This window comes from Myotis yumanensis, unplaced genomic scaffold, assembly GCF_028538775.1.
Source record: "Myotis yumanensis isolate MYYU_CA2020_CCGP unplaced genomic scaffold, mMyoYum1.0.hap1 SCAF_17, whole genome shotgun sequence".
Taxonomy (NCBI): domain Eukaryota; kingdom Metazoa; phylum Chordata; class Mammalia; order Chiroptera; family Vespertilionidae; genus Myotis; species Myotis yumanensis.
The window spans coordinates 43,052,661-43,065,005 of record NW_027223768.1 but is presented as its reverse complement, the minus strand read 5'-3'; the positions used below and the strand labels follow the sequence as shown (position 1 = coordinate 43,065,005).

The 12,345-nt window shown below is 51.1% G+C and overlaps 1 non-coding gene across 1 annotated transcript; it reads right to left on the bottom strand.

The window, feature by feature from the left end:
• Nucleotides 1-11,644: 11,644 nt before the first annotated feature.
• On the bottom strand, nucleotides 11,645-11,717 carry TRNAV-CAC (transfer RNA valine (anticodon CAC)). Its single transcript has one exon. It is a non-coding gene; the product is annotated as a tRNA-Val (tRNA).
• Between the last annotated feature and the right edge of the window lie 628 nt (nucleotides 11,718-12,345).

Sequence of the window (12,345 nt, the reverse complement as noted above, 5' to 3'; positions counted from 1 at the left end):
AACTATTCTGGGTAACAGCACTTCCTGAGGAGTCCAGAGGACAAGCTGCAGGCAATCAGAGCAACTGAAGAGACATCAGTGCCTCTCCCTAGCGGTGACGGTTAACTTCTGTTTACCTGCATGGCTAAGAGTAAATGGTGGTTATAATGGAAGCAGTGTAGTATGTGGTAGCTATGTGCTTCCACAGTATACAGGGTGGCCATAACGTCTGGAAATAGATACTATCCTATCTAATAATAGACAAACATGGTAATTAACTGTACCTCTGACACGCTTCCCATTGGCTAATCAGGGTGATATGCAAATTAACTGCCAACCAAGATGGCGGCTGGCAGCCAGGCAGCTGAAGCGAACAGGAGGCTTGCTTGCTCCAGTGAAGAAGGAAGCCAAGGTTTCCCGCCTGCCGCTGCTGGGCTCTGAGCTTGCATTCTAAGCAACTATGTTGCAATTATAGAAGCTAAACAAACCCCATGCTTTCAGCAAGTTGGCAGAGCTGGAGTTGCAACAGTGTTTCAATTATAGAAGCCAAACAAAGCCAGATACCTGCTTTCAGCAGCCGAGGTCTCAGAGCTGGAGCTGAGCCTCAGAGCTAAAGCCGGCTCTCAGCTCCAGTGACAGCCATAGAAGGTAAATACATTCCAGAATAAAAAAAGAAAAAGAAAAAAAGGAGAGGTTGGGAGCTTCAGTCACCCACCAGCCTGAAAACGACCCTCAGCCCCTCACCCAGACTGGCCAGGCACCCCAGTGGGGACCCCCACCCTGAAGGGGGTGTGACCAGCTGCAAACAGCCATCATCCCCTCTTCCAGGCTGGCCAGGCACCCAAGCAGGACCCCCACCCTGATCCGGGACACCCTTCAGGGCAAACCAGCCGGCCCCCACCCGTGCACCAGGCCTCTATCCTATATAGTAAAAGGGTAATATGCCTCCCAGCACCGGGATCAGCGGAGCCGAGAGGCCTCCCAGCACCGGGATCAGCAGAGCAGCGAGGCCTCCTAGCACTGGTATCAGCGGAGACTCGAGGCCTCCTGGCCCCTGGAGCAACGTGACAGGGGGCAGTTCCCAAACCCCCTGATCACCCTGCAGCTCTGTGTGTGACAGGGGGCGGGGCCACAACCTCCCTATCCGCCCTGCTCTGTTCGTGACAGGGGAAGGTGCCCCAACCCCCTGATCGGCCCTGCTCTGTGCCTGATAGGGTGGAGCTCCCCAACCCCCTAATCAGCCCTGCTCTCTGATCGGCCCTGCTCTGTGCCTGATAGGGGGGAGCTCCCCAACCCCCTGATCGGCCCTGCTCTGTGTGTGACAGGCTGTGGCGCCCCAACCCCCCCATGGGCCCTGCTCTGTGTGTGACGGGGTGGAGCCGCAACCTCCCCATCGGCCCTGCTCTGTGTGTGACAGGGGGCGGTGCCCCAACTCCCCTATCGGCCCTACTCTGTGTGTGACAGGGGGGAGCTCCCCAACCCCCTGATCGGCCCTGCTCTGTGCGTGACAGTGGGGAGCTCCCCAACCCCCTGATCGGCCCTGCTCTGTGCGTGACAGGGGGGAGCTCCCCAACCCCCTGATTGGCCCTGTTCTGTGCGTGACAAGGGGGAGCTCCCCAACCCCCTGATCGGCCCTGCTCTGTGCATGACAGGGGGTGGCGCCGCAACCTCCCCATCGACCCTGCCTTGAGTGTGACGGGGCGGTGCCCCATCCCCGCAATCGGCCCTACAGTGAGTGTGACTGGGGGTGGCATCACAACCTCCCGATCTGCCCTGCTCTGTGCATGACAGGGGATGGCGCCCCAACTCCCCAATCGGCCCTGCTCTGAGCCCGACCAGGGGCTGCACCTAGGAATTGGGCCTGCCCTCTGCCACCCAGGAGCAGGCCTAAGCCAGCAGGTCGTTATCTCCCGAGGGGTCCCAGACTGTGAGAGGGCACAAGTGAGGCTGAGGGACACCCCCCTCCAGTGCACAAATTTTTGTGCACCGGGCCTCTAGTCCTATCTAATAAAAGAGAAACATGCAAATTGACCATAACCCCGACACCCTTCCCATTGGCTAATCAGCAGGATATGCAAATTAACTGCCAACCAAGATGGCGGCCGGCAGCCAGGCAGCTGAAGCGAACAGGAGGCTTGCTTGCTCCAGTGATGGAGGAAGCCAAGTTTCCCTGCCTGCCGCCACCCAGCTCTGAGCTGCACTCTAAGCAACTATGTTGCAATTATAGAAGCTAAACAATCCCCAGAAACCTGCTTTCAGCCAGCCGGACCTCAGAGCTGGAGTTGCAACAGTGTTTCAATGATAGAAGCTAAACAAAGCCCAGATACCTGCTTTCAGCAGCCGAGGTCTCAGAGCTGGAGCCAAGCCTGAGAGCTAAAGCTGGCTCTCAGCTCCAGTGACAGCCATAGAAGGTAAATAAATCCCAGAATAAAAAGGAAAAAAGAAAAAAAAGGAGAGGTTGGGAGCTTCAGTCGCCCGCCAGCCTGAAAACGACCCTCAGCCCCTCACCCAGACTGGCCAGGCACCCCAGTGGGGGCCCCCACCCTGAAGGGGGTGTGACCAGCTGCAAACAGCCCTCAGCCCCTCATCCAGGCTGGCCAGGCACCCCAGTGAGGACCCCCACCCTGATCCGGTACACCCTTCAGGGCAAACCAGCCAGCCTCCACCTGTGTACCAGGCCTCTATCATATATAGTAAAAGGGTAATATGGAAACTGACCCTAACAGCAGAAGGACTGGGAATGACTGGTCACTATGACACACACTGATAACCAGGGGGCAGACGCTCAATGCAGGAGCTGCCCTCTGGTGGTCAGTTGCTCTCACAGCGGGGAGCTCTGCTCAGCCACACGCCAGGCTGATGGCTGCCAGTACAGCGGTGGTGGTGGGAGCCTCTCCTGCCTCCTCAGCAGCGCTAAGGATGTCCGACTGCAATTTAGGCCTGCTCCCCGCTGGCAAGTGGACATCCCCCAAGGGCTGCCGGGCTGCCAGAGGGATGTCTGATTGCCATCTTAGGCCCAATCCCCCGGGGAGTGGGCCTAAGCCAGTAGGTGTTCATCCCCTGAGGGGTCCCAGACTGCAAGAGGGCACAGGCCCGGCTGAGGGACCCCCCGACAAGTGCCCAAATTTTTGTGCACTGGGCCTCTAGTCCTATATAATAAAAGGCTAATATGCAAATCGACTGAACAGCAGAATGACTGGTCGCTATGATGTGCACTGACCACCAAGGGGCAGACGCTCAATGCAGGAGCTGCCCCCTGGTGGTCAGTGCACTCCCACAGAAAGAGTGCCTTTCAGCCAGAAGCCCTGAGCCAGGCTCACAGCTGGTGAGTCCAGTGGCAGTGGCGGGAGCCTCTCCTGTCTCCATGGCAATGCTAAGGATGTCCGACTGCCAGCTTAGGCCCACTCCCTTCTAGCTCTCTATCCCTCTCCCTTCCTCTCAGTTGGAATCCCTCAAGGGCTCCCAGATTGCAATAGGGCACAGGCTGGGCTGAGGGACCCTCCTGAGTGAATGAATTTTGTGCACCAGGACTCTAGTTATTTATAATGTACTGAAATATATCAACAAACCATTCATATGTATTCATTTATATTTCCAGATTTCTTGGCAACCTTGTACACATAGTACAGCTATCAATGAGGAGAGGTTAAGGAGAGTATGTGAGACGGAGAATAGGCCCTGATTGTCATCCACAGTTTTAGGAATAAAACTTAGGTGTGAGGGTAGAGTAACAGGAAGGGGTTAAGAGTACCCGAGAATTTCAGTGTTGTGCTGTGTGGGGAACCTAGTCCTCCTGGGTTTCTCATTCACATTGACACAGTGCTCCTGACACCAGGCCATCCCGTGACACCAGCTGGTATTCCACCATTTAACTCAGTTCTGACACCATTCACCTGGAGAGAGCTCAGGCCCACAGGTTAAGGGCTCAGCCAATAAGTCCGCCCCCACTTCAGAGGTCATTCAAGTCCAGGTTGTCACCTGTGCTTCTGACCCATCCACTGTACGTCAGAGGTTCCCATGACCCTCCTCAGGTCCACCTCATTTGCTTGGGCAGCTCACAAGGTTTAGGCAAGCACTCCACTTATTGTTTACCAGCTCATTGTAAAAGGGCATGATATCCCTACCCGGTTTGGCTCAATGGATAGAGCGTTGGCCAGTGGATGCACAGGTCCTGGGTTTGATTCTGGTCAGGGCACATGCCCGGATAGTGAACTCGATCCCTAGTGTGGAGCATGCAGGGGCAGCGGATCAATGATTCTCTCTCATTGATGTTTCTCCCTCTCCCTTCCTCTCTGAAGTATGTATTTTTTTAAAAAATATACTTTATTGCCCTGACTGGTTTGCTCAGTGGATGGAGCGTCGACCTGCACACTGAAGGGTCCCAGGTTCAATTCCGGTCAAGGGCATGTGCCTTGGTTGCGGGCACATCCCCAGTGGGGAGTGTGCAGGAGGCAGCTGATTGATGTTTCTCTCTAGTCGATGTTTCTAGCTCTCTATCCCTCTCCCTTCCTCTCTTTAAAAGATCAATAAATATATATATTGAGAGTTAGAAACATCGATCAGCTGCCTCCTGCATACTCCCTACTGGGGATGTGCCCACAACCAAGGTACATGACCTTGACCAGAATTGAACCTGGTACTCTTCAGTCCACAGGCCGACACTGAGCCAAACTGGATAGGGCTGAAATATGTATTTTTTTAAGTTACATCTTTATTGTTCAGATTATTACAGTTGTTCCTCTTTTTTCCCCCCATAGCTCCCCTCTACCCGGTTCCCCCCCACCCTCCACCCTCATCCCCTCCCCACTGTCCTCATCCATAGGTGCACGATTTTTGTCCAGTCTCTTCCCGCATCCCCCACACCCCTTTCCCCCCCAAGAATAGTCAGTCCACTCCCTTTCTATGCCCCTGATTCTATTATAATCACCAGTTTATTCTGTTCATCAGATTATTTATTCACTTGTTCTTTAGATTCACTTGTTGATAGATGTGTATTTGTTGTTCATAATTTGTATCTTTACTTTTTTCTTCTTCTTCCTCTACTTAAAGGATACCTTTCAGCATTTCATATAATACTGGTTTGGTGGTGATGAACTCCTTTAGCTTTTCCTTATCTGTGAAGCTCTTTATCTGACCTTTATTCTGAATGATAGCTTTGCTGGGTAAAGTAATCTTGGTTGTAGGTTCTTGGTATTCATCACTTTGAATATTTCTTGCCACTCCCTTCTGGCCTGCATAGTTTCTGTTGAGAAATCAGCTGACAGTCGTATAGGTACTCCCTTGTAGGTAACTGACTGTCTTTCTCTTGCTGCTTTTAAGATTCTCTCTTTGTCTTTTGCTCTTGGCATTTTAATTATGATGTGTCTTGGTGTGGTCCTCTTTGGATTCCTTTTGTTTGGGGTTCTCTGCGCTTCCTGGACTTGTAAGTCTATTTCTTTCACCAGGTAGGGGAAGTTTTCTGTCATTATTTCTTCAAATAGGTTTTCAATATCTTGCTCTCTCTCTTCTTCTGGCACCCCGATAATTCAGATGTTGGTACGCTTGAAGTTGTCCCAGAGGCTCCTTACACTATCTTCGTATTTTTGGATTCTTTTTTCATTTTGCTTTTCTGGTTGGGTGTTTTTTGCTTCTTTGTATTTCAAATCTTTGGCTTGATTCTTGCGATCCTAGTTTGTCCTTTTTCATAACCTCGAGTTTCTCACTAGATTTCTTGAGGGTCTCACTACATTTATCGGCGGTCTCTCCAGACTTTTTGAGGGTCTTACTAAATTTATCGGTGGTTTCTAGAAAGTTCTTGAAAAACCTTAAAAGTGTGGTTTTGAACTCTATATTCAGTCGTTTGCTTTCCTCCATTTCTGTCATTTGTGACCTGTTTCTTTGTCTCCGTATTTTTTATGCTTCCCTGTGTTGGTAGAGTGGCTTTGTGTGCTAGGTGTCCTATAGGGCCCAGTGGCTCAGCCTCCCCAATTACCTGAGGAGGACACTCTTGGTGCACCCCTTTGTGGGCTTTGTGCACAGTCTTCTTGTAGTTAAGCCTTGATTGTTGTTGGTATTACTGGGAGGAATTGACCTCCAGGCCAATTGGCTGTGAGAATCAGCTGTGTCTGCAGTGGGAGAACTTCTGTGCTGAAGACACCCCTCTGGGACAAGACTTGCTTCAGTGGGGCTTTGGTGCTCACTGAGTCTGCCCCCTGAATGTGTCCCTTATGGATCTGAGGAGTTATAATTGGATGGTCCCACTCTGACCACTGGGTACACTGGCTCTTGGATCTAAGGAGGTGCTAATTTAGCCTCTGCCTGAGGCTACCCAGCAGGAGCTACGAGGAGATCTGCAGATTCCCCTTCCTTGTTTGGGAATTGGAGGTGCCCAAATGAGGCCCAGCTGTGAAGCAATGCAAGCTGCTGTGGGGCCTTGGGCCTTCTCTTGGAAGTTCTGGGTCTGTCTGGCCCAGCTGCAGTTTGTTAGGTAATTTTCAGATTGCAAAGGGCCCGGGCATTCATATGCAAAAGCCTCTGCCACAGCCTGGGTGGAGCGGGGTCTCAGGGGATCAACAGGGCTGAGCAAGCAGCTATGGCTGATCCTCAGCCCTGCCCTAAGGGGCCCCGAGTCTCAGTGTCCCAGTAACACTGCAAGCACCTTTGAGAGAAAGCCGCCCTCAAGTTCCGAGTTCTGCCCACTGCCAGACAGTCCAGTTTCTCCCTGTATGAGTCTGGGTCCCCAGAGACTCACCCGGAACTGGAGTTCAGAGAAGTCGGGGGCTTGTGACTCCCTCCCGATTAAAAAAGACAGCTACGTCCTCAGTTGCCAGCCCTTGCCGCGTGCGCCTCAGTTCCTCTGCACTTCCGCAGCTCCTCTGAGTCTCAGTGTGCTTTTCTCTTTCCTTCTAGTTTTAGAATTTCCACTCAGCCAGCCTTCCTGTGGTTCTGGGTGATGTCTGTTTTGTCTTTTAGTTGTATTTTTGAATTTGTTGTGGGAGGCAGCAATTTCTGGTGTTGACCTATGCCGCCATCTTGGTTTCCTCTGAAATACGTATTTTTAAAAAACAATGTGATAGAGGGTACAGGTGAGCATCCAGGCGGAAGGGGACTGAGGCAAGGGCCATGGGAAGGGCTCGGGCTTCACTCTGCCCACACCTCCACGTGCTCACTCACCTGGAAGGTCTCGGGACTTTTATGGAGCCTTCATCACATAGGCCTAATGGATTATTAACTCCATTCCCAGCTTCCCTCCTCTCTGGAGGATTGTGGTGGGACTGAAAATTCCAAGCTTCTCATCATGGCCTCTCAGGTGACCAGTCCCATGCCGGAGCCACCAGAGTCACCTCATTAGAATAAAGACCCTTCTGTCCCTAGGAAATTACAACAGTTTCAGGATCGGGAATCAAACCAGTGACCTCCTGGATCCTGGGCTGCTGCTCAGCCACTGGAGCAGGGCTCATTTTCTTTCTTAGCCCAAGTCTCCCCCATGGGAGAGCAGTTTCAGAACTAGCCCCCACACCCTGCACCACAAAGGAAGAAATTTTTGCCCCTGTCTGCTTCGGCCACACCCTTCAATTGCTCAGGTATTAGAGTCACGGGGTGTGGGGCAGATGATGAGCCACGGAACAGCAAAGAGTCAGCAGCAGTTTTAGAGGAAGTAGGGGAAGAGGCGTGAGAGGCTCTAAGAGCCAAGATTTGCTTTTTTCAGCTGAGAATCAGGAAGAAACTTCAGCTTCTTGGTGGAGGATTGCCATGACCTCTGGCCAGAAAGAGGTCATACACAGCCATGTCTCTGTGTACCTAGGGAAATACCCCACAAGGCGTTGCCTGGGAGAAACCCTGGTGAGAAATAGTGCTGGGTAGTGATGCAGAGTGGGTCTCCTGAGCCAGGCCAGGCTGATGGGTAGGAGGGGGAGGCATGTCCCCTGCCCACAGGACTCCCCGGTCTCACTGACCACTGATGTCAGGTGACATGGGGGAGGGGGAGCTGGCACATCCTCTTCAGTTCCTGGAAGAGACTAGCCCACCCTGAACGTGGCCTCCAGCGGGATGAGGAGAAAGTCCTGTGTGTGGACCACCCTACATCTCATGGTCTCAGCAGTGAACTCCCCAGGGGCGGCGCGGGGGTGGGGCGGTTGCTTAGTGCTGAACTTCCCCTAAAAGTACGGACCATTTTGTCACACGGTGGTCTCGCCTTCTATAGAGAACGTTTGAGGGCTACCACCTCAGCATGTATCTCTAATTTCCTTTACAGTTTTCAATAACACAAAAAGTAATGAACACTAAAAAGTCTAGGTTCCTAAGTTCATTTTTCTGGTCCTATAAAATCTAACTCCTTATACAGTGAGATCATATGGTATTTGTCTTTCTCTGACTTTTTTTCACTAAGCATAAGTGCCTTCAAGGTCCATCCATGCTGTCACAAATGGCAAGATTTTATTCTTTTTTAAAAAATATATTTTATTGATTTTTTACAGAGAGGGAGGGAGAGAGATAGAGAGTTAGAAACATCGATGAGAGAGAAACATCGATCAGCTGCCTCTTGCACACTCCCCACTAGGGATGTGCCCGCAACCCAGGTACATGCCCTTGACCAGAATCGAACCTGGGACCTTTCAGTCCGCAGGCCGACGCTCTATCCACCGAGCCAAACCGGTTTCGGCAAGATTTTATTCTTTACTAGAGGCCCAGTGCACGAAATTTGTGCACAGGTAGGGTCCCTAGGCCTGGCCGGCAATCAAGGCTGATCAGGTTCTCCGCCTCCTGGCCTCCCTGCCTCCTCCTTCCCTCCTTCCCTCGCTCCTTCAATGCTCCACTGCTGCTGCTGGTCACCCACCATGTTCCGTGCTGCCCCCTTGTGGTCAGTGCATGTCATAGCGAGCAATGGAACTCCCAGTCTTCTGGTTGAACTCCCAAAGGGACAATTTGCATATTAGCCTTTTATTTTTTTTTCTTTCTTTTTTTTTATTCTTTTTTAAAAAAAATATTATAATAAGTATTACAAACGGTATTACATATGTGTCCTTCCCCACCCCCCCCCCGCCCTTGACAATCCCCTGCCCTCCCTTACCCCCCAGTGTCTTATGTCCATTAGTTATGTTTACATGCATGCATACAAGTCCTTCGGTTGATCTCTTACTCCCCTCCCTTCTGCCCCGAACCCTCTCTGGCCTTCCCACTGCAGTTTGACAATCAGTTTGAGGCAGCTCTGCCTCTGTATCTATTATTGTTCAAAAGTTTGTAATGGTCTTTATTATCCATGAATGAGTGAGATCATGTGGTATTTTTCCTTCATTGACTGGCTTATTTCACTTAGCATAATGCTCTCCAGTTCCATCCATGCTGTTGCAAATGGTAAGAGTTCCTTCTTTTTTACAGCAGCATAGTATTCCATCGTGTAGATGTACCAAAGTTTTCTAATCCATTCATCTGCTGACGGGCACTCAGGCTGTTTCCAGATCTTAGCTATGGTGAATTGTGCTGCTATGAACATATGGGTGCATATATCCTTTCTGATTGGTGTTTCTGGTTTCTTGGGATATATTCCTAGAAGTGGGATCACAGGGTCAAATGGGAGTTCCATTTCCAGCTTTTTGAGGAAACTCCATACTGTCTTCCATAGTGGCTGCACCAGTCTGCATTCCCACCAGCAGTGCACAAGTGTTCCTTTTTCTCCACATCCTCTCCAGCACTTGTCGTTTGTGGATTTGTTGATGATAGCCAGTCTGACAGGTGTGAGATGGTACCTCATTGTTGTTTTGATTTGCATCTCTCGGATGATTAGTGACTTTGAGCATGTTTTCATATGTCTCTTGGCCATCTGTATGTCCTTTTTTGAAAGGTGTCTATTTAGGTCCTTTGCCCATTTTTTGATTGGATTGTTTATCTTCTTTTAGTTAAGTTGTATGAGTTCCCTATAAATTTTGGAGATTAGGCCTTATCAGATATGACGTTGGCAAATATGTTTTCCCACGCAGTGGGTTTTCTTGTTGTTTTGTTAATGGTTTCTTTTGCTGTGCAGAAGCTTTTTATTTTGATGTAGTCCCATTTGTTCATTTTCTCTTTAGTTTCAACTGCCCTAGGAGCTGTATCAGTGAAGAAATTGCTTTGGCATATGTCTGAGATTTTGTTGCCTTTGGATTCTTCTAGAATTTTTATGGTTTCCTGTCGTACATTTAAGTCCTTTATCCATTTTGAGTTTATTCTTGTGTATGATGTAAGTTGGTGGTCTAGTTTCACTTTCTTGCATATATCTGTCCAATTTTCCAAACACCATTTATTGAAGAGACTATCTTGGCTCCATTGTATGTTCTTGCCTCCTTTGTCAAATATTAATTGAGCATATTGGTTCGGGCTAATTTCTGGACTCTCTATTCTATTCCACTGATCTATATGTCTGTTCTTGTGCCAGTACCAGGCAGTTTTGAGAACAGTGGCTTTGTAATACAGCTTGATATCTGGTATTGAGATCCCACCTACTTTGTTCTTTCTCAGGATCGCTGCAGCTATTCGGGGTCTTTTTTTATTCCAGATGAATTTTTGGAGAGTTCGTTCTAGATCTTTGAAGTAGGCCATTGGTATTTTAATGGGAAGTGCGTTGAATTTATAGATTGCTTTGGGTAGTATGGACATTTTAATGATGTTGATTCTACCAATCCAAGAACATGGTATGTTCTTCCATCTCTTTATGTCTTCCTCTATCTCTTTTATTATATAGTGTGATGGCTGAATGGTATTCCATTTTGTGTGTGTGTGTGTGTGTGCGCGCGCGCGCATTTTTGTTATCCATTCATTCATCAGTGGACACTTAGGTTGTTTCTATGTCTTGGCTATCTATAATAATAAAAGTGTAATATGCAAATCGACCAAATGGCCGAACAGCAGAACAACTGTCCGGATGACCACACTATGACACCCACTGGTGCCAGCCAGGCCAGCCAAGGCGGGTGCAATGCGATTGGGGGCCTGCCATCGCCCCACGATTGCCCCGCAGAGGGAGGCCCAGGCCAGCCAAGTGATTGCACCCCAAGCCTGTCCCCCACAGAGGGAGGCAACCAGTGAAGGGGGAAGGGGCGGAGGGGGGAAGCGTGCATAGATGGCAAGCAGTGGCAGCAACGGTGCAGGCCAGCTGCGGGGGTGGGAGGGGAGAAGGAAAGCCCTGATAGGCCCTGATCACCCGCCAGGCCTAGGGACCCTATCAGAGGGGTTGGGATTGCCAGAGGGCTCAGGCCGGGCTGAGGGACACCCCCCCCCCCCCCACCCCATGCACGAATTTCGAGCTCAGGTCCTCTAGCTGTAAATAGTGCTGGGATGCAGATCTGTTTTGAATTTGTGCTCAGTTAAGACAGCTGCTGGCTCCTTCCCCTGGCCCAGAGCTGCCCTGGGGGCTGATCCTCAGTTGCCTTTTAAAGGAACAGCTCAGGGAGGAGGTGCACACGGGGGAGGGGGTGAACACAGGGCAGGAGGTGGCCACCCGGGAGCAGGTGCCCGGCACCTACTAGTAGTCCCCCTCCAGCGCCCCTTCCCCCCTCCCTCCCACCGTGTGTGGCCACATGGGGTCCACCACCCGGGGCTGGGGCGGGGCGGAGCCAGGAGGAGGGTGCTCAGGGCAGACCAGACTTCGGAAGTGCCTGACCAACAGGGACTGATGGGCATGGGGAGGAGGCTGGCAAAAGGGGACCGTGGCTGTTCCCGCCCGGTTTCGAACCGGGGACCTTTCGCGTGTGAGGCGAACGTGATAACCACTGCACTACGGAAACCTCCAACAATGAAACTGTTTGCAAAGCCCTTAACAGTCCTCGAGGGCGCGTCCCTGCCAGGTGCCACCCCCAGCAACCCACATCCCCACTGCCCGGAAACCGCAATCCTCTCTCTGCCCGCTGGGCTCTGGGCCCCGCGGTGCTGGCCAGCGGTGCCCCCGGAGCAGCCGGGCAGGGAGCGTAGTTCCCTGGCGCCCCGGCCGGGAAATGGTGCCAACGACAGGCAGCAGGAGACCTGGGAACTTGGCCAACACAGGGACTCCAGCTCATATTTGAAAAAATAAAAATACACCTTACATTTGCCAGCACTTGATTCAGGAGGCACTTGTCGAGGAAAAACTCAGTTTGCTCCTTCCTATGTCTTTCTTTCCTGGGAGTCTCGTCACTAACCGCACAAACACCCCCCACAGTTGACTGTAGGACACCAGCGGGTCACAGAGAAGTGCTGGGCGCGGGGAAGCCCCGCACACGTGAAGGAGTGGCCGCTGTGTGCGGTGAGGGGTCTCTCAGGACCGGAAACGCACAGGCGGAGGGAGAGGTCGTGTGGAGGTGTCCCTTTTCCGCACTTTCACGTTTAGTTTCTAACACTGCAATGAAGGAAGTGTTAAAGGTGTTTTAAAATGTGTAA